This window comes from Adiantum capillus-veneris, chromosome 24 (genome assembly GCF_014529385.1).
Source record: "Adiantum capillus-veneris isolate H3 chromosome 24, ASM1452938v2, whole genome shotgun sequence".
Lineage (NCBI taxonomy): Eukaryota > Viridiplantae > Streptophyta > Polypodiopsida > Polypodiales > Pteridaceae > Adiantum > Adiantum capillus-veneris.
The window spans coordinates 87,961,966-87,975,279 of NC_140954.1; the positions used below are offsets into that span (position 1 = coordinate 87,961,966).

The 13,314-nt window shown below is 44.4% G+C and overlaps 1 pseudogene; it reads left to right on the forward strand.

Annotated features, from left to right (window-relative positions):
- Positions 1 to 8,876: 8,876 nt before the first annotated feature.
- Positions 8,877 to 9,766, forward strand: LOC147426720 (uncharacterized; annotated as a pseudogene).
- The last annotated feature ends 3,548 nt before the right edge of the window (positions 9,767 to 13,314 follow it).

The following is a 13,314-nucleotide window of genomic DNA, read 5'->3' on the forward strand; positions in this document are numbered from 1 at the left end:
TGGATCATGCATGACTATCTCGAACTAACAGAATGCTCAGGTGATTTACACTCAAACTCAAGCATATAAATCTTGGTTTTTCTCAAGCTTATCGGTTGTCATGTGTATACATGAAGGTCTTCAAACAAGTGGATACAGAGCATGTGTCACATGTGGACCTAGACTTAATGCACGTCGGGCGCCCTCATTGAAGAAGCAAATCTATGAAGGTCATCAAGTGTATCTTCCAGAGAATCATGAGTTACATGACGGTTTTTGGGAAGAGAGCCACCGAGGATTTCTGTACAAGCATGTCTAAAGAAGAAGGAGATGTGTGATGATGGTTTGCCTTTAGGGATAAAGAGACTCTCTCTATGGTACGAGTTACCATATTGGCCGAGATTGATGATCAATCACTTGCTCAATCCAATGCACATATTCAAGAATGTGGGTAATCTGCTATGGGACCATATGACCGGCAAGAAAGATACTTCGGGAGCCAGGATTGATGTTAGAAATGTGGACCATATGGAGCAATATTGGCTACAAACAACACCCAATGGATCGATAAAACTCTCCAAACCGCCATGGATTTTGACAGGAGCCCAAGAATGCAAAGTAAAAGAGACCATTCGATCTCTGTGGACCCCCACTAGCGTAATGCACTCGCTCTGAACGTGTTTCACTAAAGAGGGGAAGCTTACCGGTTTGAACTCATACGATTGGCGTAAAATGTGTTAGGTATGTTTGAAGTGGAATATATCATAGTGGGAATTGTGTAACAAATTTGTATGTGGACTTTAATATCATTGCTGGACGTGTTTTGTAGTTTATTTTACCGGTGGCCATTGAGGGATGTTTGTCTCCTGACGTTTGTAACACAATATACAAACTTGCAAAGTTGGTGCAATGGATCTCACAAAAGGAGATCAACGTAGACTCCATACCATTCGCCAAACTAAACACTGTGGAGGTTGTGTGCATGTTTAAGAAACACTTTCCTACTATCATGCTAACCATTCAGCTGCATCTTCTTGTTCACATAGTTGATGAGGTGGAAATAGCTGGCACAGTACATTCCCGATGGATGTTATTTTTAGAACGTTTCATGAAAAATCTCAAGGTATATGTTCGTCAGAAGGCACGTCCAGAGCGTAGCATCGAAGAAGGTTGGCTGGTATCAGAGTCCCTAGTTTACATTCAAGAGTGGCTAGATGGATTTGATAAAGCCCGAGACACGCTATGGGGAACCATGATGAGTGCATATCTAGGATTGTCATGTGCAATCTCGGTGTTGAGAAGAAGATGATAGAAGACCTAGAGACTAAAATCAACCAATTCTGCATGCTTCACAATCTAATGATGCAAAAGTGGATTTCACAGTACGAGGATGCAAAGCAAGAGCGACAAAGGGTACGAATTGATTGGAGACGGTGGTGCAGCCTGATCCAGTCAACCCATCGACAGACTAAAAGCAGGAGCATGAAGCTTTACAGGAGGATATGAGATTTTTTGGACAACTACTTGGTGCAAAGTACAGTGGACACCACCAAGATGTGTGTGCAAGATGCGGCATATAGTAGGTTAATGATAGTTTACAAGCCTTGGTAACCAGGGAGCTTATGAGAATTCGAGTTAAATGGATATCATCGACTACGGGGGTGGATGGTCGGTTATGTAATATCCTTTGTGGCCTTCTGCTCACTTCAAAAGAGGGGAAGCGGTTATTGTATGGAGAAATAGGGCTATGAGAATTTTTTCCGACTCAAAAAGGATTGGCATGGGATGCCAAGCTGGTGGGGTTTTTTCAAGTGTCGGCGATCAAGTGCAGTCGAAGGCGCGTGAAGGCAAGTTAAGGAAGAAGTTTTTTTAGGTGAAGCTTGCAGTTAACAGGGCAAAAAAAGGCATTTTATTGCATGCAATGGGTGAAATTATGAGAACACTACAAGTGCATGGAAAAAAATCGCCATCTGGATGGTGGAGAGGTTGGTGAAAATCGGGCAGGGGCCGTCAGGGCTTCAGGAAGAGGGAGACAATTTTTGCATGGCTGAGGGAGTCTCGCCAACAGGTTGCAGGAGAGGAGAGCCGACCTGTAGAGGTGGCATCGTCGAGAGCCAGGACAGGGAAAGGGCCTTGAGGAAGTAGTTGCAGGGATGCGAGGCCGCCACTTGAAGACTTGAGGGCCGCCAGTTGCACGAGAGGCGGGAGGAGGCTGCAGTTGCAAGGGAAGGCCTGGCCAAGGAGGGCTCGGGGAGTGCAGTAAAGAGGAGTAGAAGGGTGCGTGAGGGAGCTACCGAGGGGGGCAAGACAGGAAGGAGGAGGGGCTGCAGCTGACGAGGCCAAGGGGCCGGTTGTGGAAGAAAATGCTGCAGAGGGGCAGCTCTGGAGAGGTATCACAGGATTGCAGGACAGCGACCCAGGGACGAGGTGCTGAGGTGGCCGCCATTGGTATGAAGAGGCGGGTCACAAAGGAAACCAAAAGGGGGGGGGGGGGGGGGGGGCAGTAATCGAGGAGAAGGGACTGCTAGTGGCGGATTGGTAGCATAGAGTAGAGGGATGCCATCAGCTAGCCCGTGAGCAGAGATAAAGGGGAGGTCAGAGACGATGGCATGGAGGCAGTAAAAGGGCCACGAGGTGTGATAGTGGGGAACTATGAGCAATCTAGGAGCAAGAGTTGTCGGATCCTACGCTCAAGGAGTACAGTGTCTATGCCAATTCATCATTGTACACTCTCTAAATGAAAGCAAGTGTATCAAGATTATGATTGGTCTCTATGTGTATAGCATTTGAGTGCATCCCTCCCGTTTGTAGTACATGTGATGGGTTTGTGTGCGAGTGTGCTATGTACAAGGGATTGTGCAAGGCTATGTGTGTTGGTGGATATAGGGTTACATATTTGTGGGTGTTGCACATGTGAGAGATCGGATAAGAGTCTATGTGTCAACCACTTTTGAGATGCAGAGTATGGTGCTTTGAAGGCTCGAAGGCAGAAGCTATCATTGTATGCTTTGCAATCGAGTGCATATAGTCTGGGATGGTTGGGTGTGGACAAGGGAACTAGACATTTGAAAACTGTGTATCGTGGTGTGTGTTTGATAGGGGATAGGGGTGCTGTGAGATCACTGGGCTATGGAGAGGCATCGATTTTATGTGCTGATGGTTTTCCCATTTCCCCCTTTCCATCTTGTGGTGTCCCCACAGAGGATCCACTGATTGCTTCCTAATAAGGTGTTCTTGAATCAAGATGAAGCAGTTGTTGAATCAAGATGAAGCAGGAGTTTGGGCCGGTGTTCAAAGGGGATGAGGATGCAGATGATTGGCTTGCCGATTTTGAGCTATTTATGCTGTCAGTATTGCAGATGTAAGGTGATGAAGCAAAGCTGCAAACTCTACCTTTGGTGTTGCGAGGTAAAACAAGAGTGTGGCTCGATGGCTTGGAAGATGCACACAAGCAGACTTGAATCGGATTTTGCGAAAAATTCTTACAAAGATATCGAAAGGTGTGCCAGCTTCGGAGGCAGATGCAAAGCTCAAAGTCTTGTAGCAGGAAGTAAGTGACAATTTTGATGCTTTTGTTGATAATTTTGAAGCGTGTGTTAGGAAATAAGACGTAGCTAAATAGATAATTGAGTAGATTACTTAATGGAGAGAGACAGATTTATATACACGAGATTATAGAGTAGAGAGAGAGAGAGAGAGTACACATGATATATGTGGTTCACCCAATGTGGGCTACATCCACGGGAAAGCAGCCACTCAATGGCTTTAGTACTTCAAAACAAGAAGTAGTTTACAAAGGGATTATACCCTTAATGGAGCTCCCGCCTTGCTTCACTCTCACCACCTCACACTCACCTTGTTGCATCAACTTCACACTATGAAATGTGTGTAGAAATGGCCTCCTTTTATAGGCCAAAAGGGTTGCCCTCTCTTATGAGAGACACCCATGTGTAGCCGCCCTTGTGTGAATAAGTCCAAATTGGACCCTCTAATCCGCCCATGTGTGGCCGCCCTTGAGAAGACAAGTCCGCTTTTGAATTCGGCCACCGGCCACCGGCCATTGACTTCCGACCACCGGCCATCGGCCATTGACTACCGGCCACCGGCCAACCGACCGGTTGTTTTCGGACCACTTTCCAGCCGCCGTCCGGCTATAATATTCCGGCGAAAAAGAATATTCCGGCGACAAAAGAGTGCGTATGAAGTGATATCTCACCTCAATGTGCTTTGTCCTTGAATGAAAGACTGAGTTCTTCGCAAGATGGATAGCGCTTTGGCTATCACTGTACAAGACACAATTGTCTTGTTTGAATCCAAGGTTTTCTAAGAATCTGTGAAGCCACAGAATTTCTTTGCTTGCCTCCGTCATTGTTACATACTCTGCTTCCGTGGTAGAAAGTGAAACCACTTTCTGCAGCTTTGAAGCCCAGCTTACTGCTGTGCCTCCAACCGTGAACACATAGCCAGTAGTGCTCCTTCGAGTGTCTTTGTCACCTGCCATATCTGCATCAGCATACCTTTATACCTAAGTATCCACTTCACAGCTTGCCAATGCTCTTTACCTGGGTTGTCCATGAACCTACTCACAACTCCCACTGCATGTGCAATGTCTAGGCTTGTCCAAACCATAGCATACATTAGAGAACCTACCGCTACAGCATATGGAACTTTAGACATATAGGCTAGCTCCTCTTGTGTCTTTGGACACATATCCTTCGTTAGTTTAAAATGACCAGCCAAAGGTGTAGAAACTGGTTTTGCATTTTGCATTGCAAACCTTTCTAGTACCTTCTTGATGTAATCTTCTTGAGATAGCTTTATTTTCTTCTTCGTCCTGTCCCTTGATATTTTCATACCAAGTATCCTCTTTGCAGCACCTAAATCTTTCATTGAAAAAGATTTAGACAGCTCCTCTTTTAGGTCTTTGATGTCCTGCATGTTAGCACTTGCAATCAACATGTCATCAACATATAACATTAGGATGATGAATTTCCCATCTCCCAAATTCTTCATGTAGACGCAGTGATCCGAGTTGCATCTTGTGAATCCATGATCCAACATCCATCGATCAAACTTCAAGTACCATTGTCTTGATGCTTGCTTTAAACCATACAAGCTCTTCTTTAATCTGCAAATCATTTTCTCCTTACCTTTTACTTCATACCCCTTTGGTTGAAGCATGTAGATTTCCTCCTCTAAGTCACCGTGAGGGAATGCCGTATTTACATCCATTTGCTCGAGATTTAGATCATGAGCAGCCACAAGGCTTAAGACAAGCCTAATTGAGTTCATTTTTACAACAGGAGAAAATATTTCATTGAAGTCAATACCTTTCTTTTGAGAAAAACCTTTTACCACAAGCCTAGACTTGTACCTTTTCTTCCCACCTCCTTCTTCCTTTAGCTTGTACACCCATTTATTTTGAAGTGCCAGCTTACCTTTAGGCAACTCAACCAACTCCCATGTTTGGTTGCGATGTAGTGAGTCCATCTCCACTTGCATGCTCTTCGTCCATTCTTCTTTGGATTCATGTTGCATAGCTTCTTCATATGATTCCGGCTCTCCAGAATCTGAGATCAAGAGATGGTTGAAGTAAGGAACAAACCTTTCTGGAGGTCTACTGCTCTTGTAGATCTTCGGGGAATAGGTTGAGGCTCCTCATTTGGTTGACGTTGTTGCACATTGTCACTGTTTGCAATCCTTGAGTCTTCACCGTCCTCAAGCTCCATGTACTCATCACCTGTTTCTTTTGTTTGTTTTCTTTCCAAGTAATCTTTGTACATATTTTGTTCGTTAAAAATTACATCCCTACTCCTTAAGATTTTACCATCTTTAGGATTCCATAGGCAATACCCAAAGTCTCCTTCTCCATAGCCAATGAAGAAACACTTTTTGGACTTTGCATCTAACTTTGATCTTAGGCTTCTATCTATGTGCATGAAAGCCTCACACCCAAACACTTTGAGAAATGCATAATTCACAGGTTTACCTGTCCATGCCTCTTTTGGAACTCCCCCATCCAATGCCATTGAGGGTGACCGATTGATTAAGTACACAGACGTACTTACAGCTTCCGCCCAAAGCTCAAGTGATAGGCCTGCATGTAGCCGCATGCTTCGTGCTCGTTCCATGATTGTCCTGTTCATCCTTTCCGAAATCCCATTTTGTTGAGGTGTCCTTGGGGTTTTCCTTTGCCTCCGAATGCCATTGCTAGCACAAAAGCTTTCAAAAGCTTGGCTGCAATATTCGCATCCATTGTCGGATCTGAGGCATTTAACCTTAGTATCTGTTTCATTCTCCACAAAGGCTTTCCACCTTTGAAATATGGAAAATACATCGGATTTATTCTTCATGACATAAACCCATGTTTTTCTAGTCGCATCGTCTATGAATGTTACATAGTACAATGAGCCACCAAGTGATGGTGTACTTGCAGGACCCAAAACATCAGAATGAACCAACTCAAGTTTTTTATTTTTTCTTTCATTTCCTGATTTTTGAAATTTTACCCTCTTTTGTTTACCATAAACACAATCTTCACAGAACTCTAAGTCCACTTCTTTCAAACCTGGTAGAAGCTTCTTTGTTTGAAGGATTTGCATTCCTTTGGCACTCATATGCCCAAGTCGGTAGTGCCACACCGCACTGTCAACTTCTGTAGTTGCTGCACAAGCTGAAGGTTGCTTGCTAACAGTACACAAGTAAAGTGTACCGACTTTTTCACCCTTGGCAACCACCAAAGATCCGTTTGAGATCTTCCACCGTTTGTTTCCGAATGCAATGTTGTGACCTTCATCGTCCAATTGTCCTGTAGAGATCAATTTTTTGCGAAGAGAAGCAACATGCCTAACATCTTTAAGCTTCCATTCATTTCCGTTAGCAGTTTTGACAGAAACTGTACCTTTGCCGACAATCTCACAAGCTTCATCATCTCGCAAGTATACATACCCAAAATTACCTTTCGTGTAGTCTTGGAAATGTTGCTTGTGTGGTGTCGCATGGAATGAAGCCCCGGAATCTACTATCCAGGAATTAGACACATTGTCTAATGAGAGAATTAGAGCATCTTGCTCTACTTTACCTGCCACATTGGCCTCCGATGTTGGCTTGTTGTCTTGAGACTCTGTCTCCTTCTTCTTCTTGGACCAGCAATCCTTCTTGACATGGCCCTTCTTGCCGTAGTTCCAACATTCAAGAACTGACTTTGTGCGTGACTTGATCCGCCTTGAGCAATCACGACCCTTTTGGTTTTTGAACCTCTCCTTAAGCCTTCCTCTTGTTTCCACTGATAGTGCAGCACTTGATGATTCTCCTGTGCTTCTCCTTTGCATTTCATTGCTTAGGAGAACACCCACAACATCATCAAACTTAAGAGTATTTGTGCCAGAGATAGAATTACTTACAGCCATCACAAGGCTATCCCAACTATCCGGTAGAGATGATAGTATAAGGAGAGCTCGCACTTCGTCATCGAAATTGATTTTCACTGATCAAAGTTGACTTATGTTTGTGTTAAAGTCATTTAGGTGTTCTACAATTGAACCATTCTCTGCCATCTTTAGATTGAACAAGCGCTTCATAAGAAATACCTTATTGGATGCCGATGGTTTCTCGTAGAAGTCGTCAAGTGACTTCATCAAGTCCTCCGTGGTCTTCATCTCCGAAACATTGAAGGTCACCGTTGACGCCAAGCTTAACCGGATTATTCCCAGTGCCTTTAGATCAAGAACAATCCATGCTTCATCTGCCATTGTTGCGGGCTTCTTCGCAAGACCCCCTAGTGGCAAACAGAGGTCCTTCTAGTAGAGATAGTCTTTAATCTGCATCTTCCAATGTTGGTAGTTTTTGCCGTTAAACTTCTGAATCTTGAGCTTCCCTTCCTCCGCCATAACTCCCACTCAATTCAAGGAATCCTTTCCTTGAGATAATTTAGCTACGAGCAAACCTTGCTCTGATACCAGTTGTTAGGAAATAAGACGTAGCTAAATAGATAATTGAGTAGATTACTTAATGGAGAGAGACAAATTTATATACACGAGATTATAGAGTAGAGAGAGAGAGAGAGAGAGAGAGAGAGAGAGAGAGAGAGAGAGAGAGAGAGAGAGAGAGAGAGAGAGAGTACACACGATATACGTGGTTCACCCAATGTGGGCTACGTCCACGGGAAAGCAGCCACTCAATGGCTTTAGTACTTCAAAACAAGAAGTAGTTTACAAAGGGATTATACCCTTAATGGAGCTCCCACCTTGCTTCACTCTCACCACCTCACACTCACCTTGTTGCATCAACTTCACACTATGAAATGTGTGTAGAAATGGACTCCTTTTATAGGCCAAAAGGGTTGCCCTCTCTTATGAGAGACAGCCATGTGTAGCCGCCCTTGTGCGAATAAGTCCAAATCGGACCCTCCAATCCGCCCATGTGTGGCCGCCCTTGAGAAGACAAGTCCGCTTTTGAATTCGGCCACCGGCCACCGGCCCTTGACTTTCGACCACCGGCCATCGGCCATTGACTACCGTCCACCGGCCAATCGACCGGTTGTTTTCCGACCACTTTTCGGCTGCCGTCCGGCCATAATATTCTGGCGAAAAAGAATATTCCGGTGAAAATTTTGGTTTCCGGTGAGTGATTTTCCTTCACGCACGATGGCTTCTCCTCATAATGGGGGCCTTACAAATGTGTGCTTTTACCACAGAAAATTACAAGGGTAAATCAGGCTCCATACTTAACAGCATGTTGGGGGAATTTTGTGGCTGCTACCCAAGCAACAAATGCGGGATTCTTTAAGCGGGAAAAGTTTCTATCATGTGCATCCTTATGTTCGAGAGAGGGTGGAGTATGAAGATCCAAGGACCTTTGATGAAGCTGTCTAAGTTTCCAGAGCCAAGAGTCGAAAGATGAAGAAAAAGATGGAGGCAGGATTGCTACAGTCGGCAGTCACGGTAGCTAGTGGACCCAGGCCGAAGCAGATCAATGAGCATCAAGAGGTAAAAGCTCCTTTTTTTGTTGATATGAATGTGATCAAAGCACGTGAAGTTGATGCCAGGGTAAAAGAGCTACAAGAAGTGCCAACTAGGCCTCGAAGGATATAGAGGGGTATATTCAGAGTGCCACCTAGTTTGCTTCCTCAAGAAGCGCGGTGATAGAAGATCTTAAAGAAGAGGTGTCAGTTCCAGAGCCAGCAACAAGGAAGGTAGCAGTGGTCCAAGAATTGGCAAGTTCAAAAGAGGAGTTTGACAGCTCTCAAAGCTCTAGTAATGCTTTGGATGCAGATAGCATGTGGGAGACGGAGTCCATGTATTCCAGGTATGAGACCTATGATGTTTTTTATGTCAATGAAGTGGAGAATAGTGTATGCGAGTTGTCTGCTAGCCATTTGAAGGTCGAAGAGAAGCATAGTGCAGATGTGGAGATGCCTTGAGTGAATTTGCCCGTCGAGCAGCCATCTCTTGTGTCTTATGATGGTGATTCCTTGCTAGCAGAAGAGGTATGGTTTGATGGTGTATCAGACCTAATTGAAGAGCAGGTTTTTGAGGATGACTTGCAGGAGATAGAAGCAGAAGCGGAGGTGTGTTCAGCTGATTTGTCTATGCAGGGGGTGGGGAAACCTTGCCTTGATGGGCACGTCGAGGTGCACAGTATAGTTTCAGAGTTTGTGTGTGTTCGTGGAGAGTTAGCTCCAGCAGATGACTCTATGGAAACTAATACAAGTGCAGCCTATGAGCAAGAGGCTCCATGCACAGAGGAAGGTGCCAACCTTGCAGGTGATGAGGTAGTTGAAGAATAGGTTGAAGCTCTAGCAGGTCATGATCTTGAGGACAAAGAGATGGTTGTGGAGTCGTTTTCAGAGGGTTTGGATACAGATTTGCAAGAAAAAAAATTTTGCTTGGCTGTGCAGCAGGTGGAGGCAAATGGCAGGGCCTTGTTTTTTTATGTGATGCTATGGATACATGTGTTATTGGAGGTTGCTTTACAGGTGTCTTTGTGTCAGTGGCGAGGTTTTTTTGAAGAAGCCTATACTACGGACGATTATATAGCAGATGGCATGATAGCGGTTTATGGTACGGGTGTTTCAAATGGTCAAAAGCATGCTTATGGTTGGCAGCAAGACTTATGGATGCAGGGTGACAAAGATCCATGCTATGAAGAGCTGGAAGGGGCATGTCTATTGGCCTATAGGTGCAAAGGAAGATTTGGATATACATGCTGTACAGGTGGATGGCCACAGCCAATGTTTTATATTTGATCCAGGTGGATTCTATGCCATGCTTGGGGAAGCCTCGAGCTTTCCATTTGACCCTAGCAAGTGATGCAGTAGCTAATGCTTTTCTATCTATTTCTATCCTATCTATAAAGCCACTATATATCTATTTTATATCATTCTCTTTATGCAATGCTATTTTACCTAAATAAGAATGCGGTTGAGCATAAATGCTCAACGAGGGGGTGGGCAATGATGGTGCAGGCTGATCCAGTCAACCCATCGACAGACTAAAAGCAGGAGCATGAAGCTTTACACGAGTATATGAGATTTTTTTGGACAACTACTTGGTGCAAAGTACAGCAGACACCGCCAAGATGTGTGTGCAAGATGCGGCATATAGTAGGTTAATGATAGTTTACAAGCCTTGGTAACCAGGGAGCTTATGAGAATTCGAGTTAAATGGATATCATCGACTACGGGGGTGGATGGTCGGTTATGTAATATCCTTTGTGGCCTTCCGCTCACTTCAAAAGAGGGAAAGCGGTTCATTACGACAACACTGCAGGTGCATGGGAAAAAGTCGCCATCTGGATGGTGGAGAGGTTGGTGCAAATCGGGCAGGGGCCGTCAGGGCTTCAGGAAGAGGGCCACAGTTTTTGCATGGCTGAAGGAGTCTCGCCAACAGGTTGCAGGAGAGGAGGGCTGACCTATATAGGTGGCATGGTCGAGAGCCAGGACGGGGAAAGAGCATTGAGGAAGTAGTTGCAGGGATGTGAGGCCGCCACCTGAAGACTTGAGGGACTCCAGTTGCACGAGAGGCGGGAGGAGGCTACAGTTGCAAGGGAAGGATTGGCCGAGGAGGGCTCCGGGGAGAGCAGTAAGGAGGAGTAGAAGGGTGCGTGAGGTAGCTACCGAGGGGGGCAAGACAGGAAGGGGGAGGGGCTACAATTGACGAGGCCAAGGGGCCGGTTGTGGAAGAAAACGCTGCAGAGGGGCAACTCTGGAGAGGTATCACAGGATTGAAGGACAGTGAGCCAGGGATGAGGTGCTGATGTGGCCGCCAGTGCTATCAAGGGGCGGGTCACGAACGCAATCAAAAGGGGGGGGGGGGGGGGAGGCAGTAATCAAGGAGAAGGGACCGCTAGTGGCGGATTGGTGCATAGAGTAGAGGGATGCCATCAGGTAGCCCGTGACCAGAGATAAAGGAGAGGTCAGAGACGATGGCATGGAGGCAGTAAAAGGGCCACGAGGTGTGATAGTGGGGAACTATGAGCAAGCTTGGAGAAAGACTTGTCGGATCCTACGCTCAAGGAGTACAGTGTCTACACCAATTCATCATTGTACAATCTCTAAATGAAACCAAGTTAATGAGATCTGTATCTGTCATGTTATGACGTTGATGTGGACATTGATGGCCATTAATATTGATTGATAGATTGACTTGTCCTAAGCTGACAATCTTCCCTCATTTTGTAGTGTTTAACTAAATTTTATTTCTTGATAGTGATACATCTTCCATCTCCATGTATGTAGAATATTGATAACATTGGCTCTAGCTCCTGTGTTTACAAAGACTCTCTCTATTAATCCATCAAGAAGCTGTATTTTGATGCTTAGATCCATGCCTTCAAGTAAATTATGCTCTACCTAGATTGCTTCAATTTGAGGAGGTGCCATATCTTGTTGTGGAAATTTGCAAGTTGTCTCTTCGTCCTTTGTGCTTTAAAATCGGCAACCGACTTTCCTCTTATGCCTTTACTTTATTAGCATGGGTTTGTTTTTTCGTTTAGTTGGTGCATGGATCTTCTTTAGCATTTTGGTGGTTAGTGATAAATGGTAATTCTTCAACCTGAAACCACTAATCCAATTGGACATCTCTCCTCCCTGTTATGTAGCAAGATTTATGGCAATTCCTTCATGCATGTTTTTTGGGCATAAATGCCTACGACATCTCATAAGCATGTCTCATCTAGCTTCTCAAGAATATCTGATAGCTTGTGACCTATCCAATCTAAGTTTTTGGCCATTCTAAGCGTGGGAATCAAGAAATCTATGGGAAATATGGTATTGAGACCGATCAACATGTTAAAAGGCATTTTTCCAATTGATGTTTTGTATGCTACACTATATGCCCATAAAGCTAAATGTAGCTTTTAATCCCATTTTTCTCTCAATTCACTTACTATCTTTGTGATAATTTCACACAAGATTTTGTTTGTGCTCTCAGTCCGTCCATTAGCTTGAGGGTGATCGGGTGTTGATTTGTGATAAACTACCATGAATTCACCTAACAAGAGTTTTATCACTTCAATTATGAAATGAGTCCCTCTGTCACTAATTATTTCAATCAATAGTCCATATCTTGTAGATATTCCCATACAAGAAGTGTGCTATCGTTTTTGCATCATTCCTTTGTGTCGATTTTTCTTCAATCCATTTGGTAAAATAATCTATGGCCACTATGATGTATTGAGAATGTGTACGATATGCTAGAGGTGCTATAGGTCCTACAAAATTTATGCTCCATTTGGAAAATGCTCTAGCTCTCCCATTATTGATTGTAGAGGCATCTCGTCTCTTCACATAGTTACCTTTGTTTGCTGGAATTTGTCATATCTTTTTACATAGGGTTTAGCATCGATGAACAAGGTAGGTCACCAAATTTGTGCAACAAGAAATTCCTTTGTAGTTTTTTTGGCAGAAAAATGTCCACCTGCTTGTCCAACATGAGCATGCTCTAGAACCAGAATGTATTCTCTTTTTGTGTGTAAGGTTTCCAGTTTCCGAAACCTTAAAAATTGTACAAATCTTGCAAACTTAATAAAAAACACTATTGAAGGATTCCAAACATTGGTATTTTTGGAATCATAAGGAGAGCTTTCACTACAACACTAAATGAAGATATCGACGCGCCTATATCGACGACCATGCCTTTCCACGTGTATAACGACAACATTAGCGGGCGTCACTATACGTGTCGCAATGTGCGTTGATATACGCGTGGAAAGGCTTTATTTGCCACGCGTATAGCGACGCGTATATCGACGCCAAAAAAATTGGGGGAAAAAAGCGAAACCCGCGTGCAGGGGCCACTTTCGCCTGCTCGGGTCTTGGCCGAAACCTGCTGCACA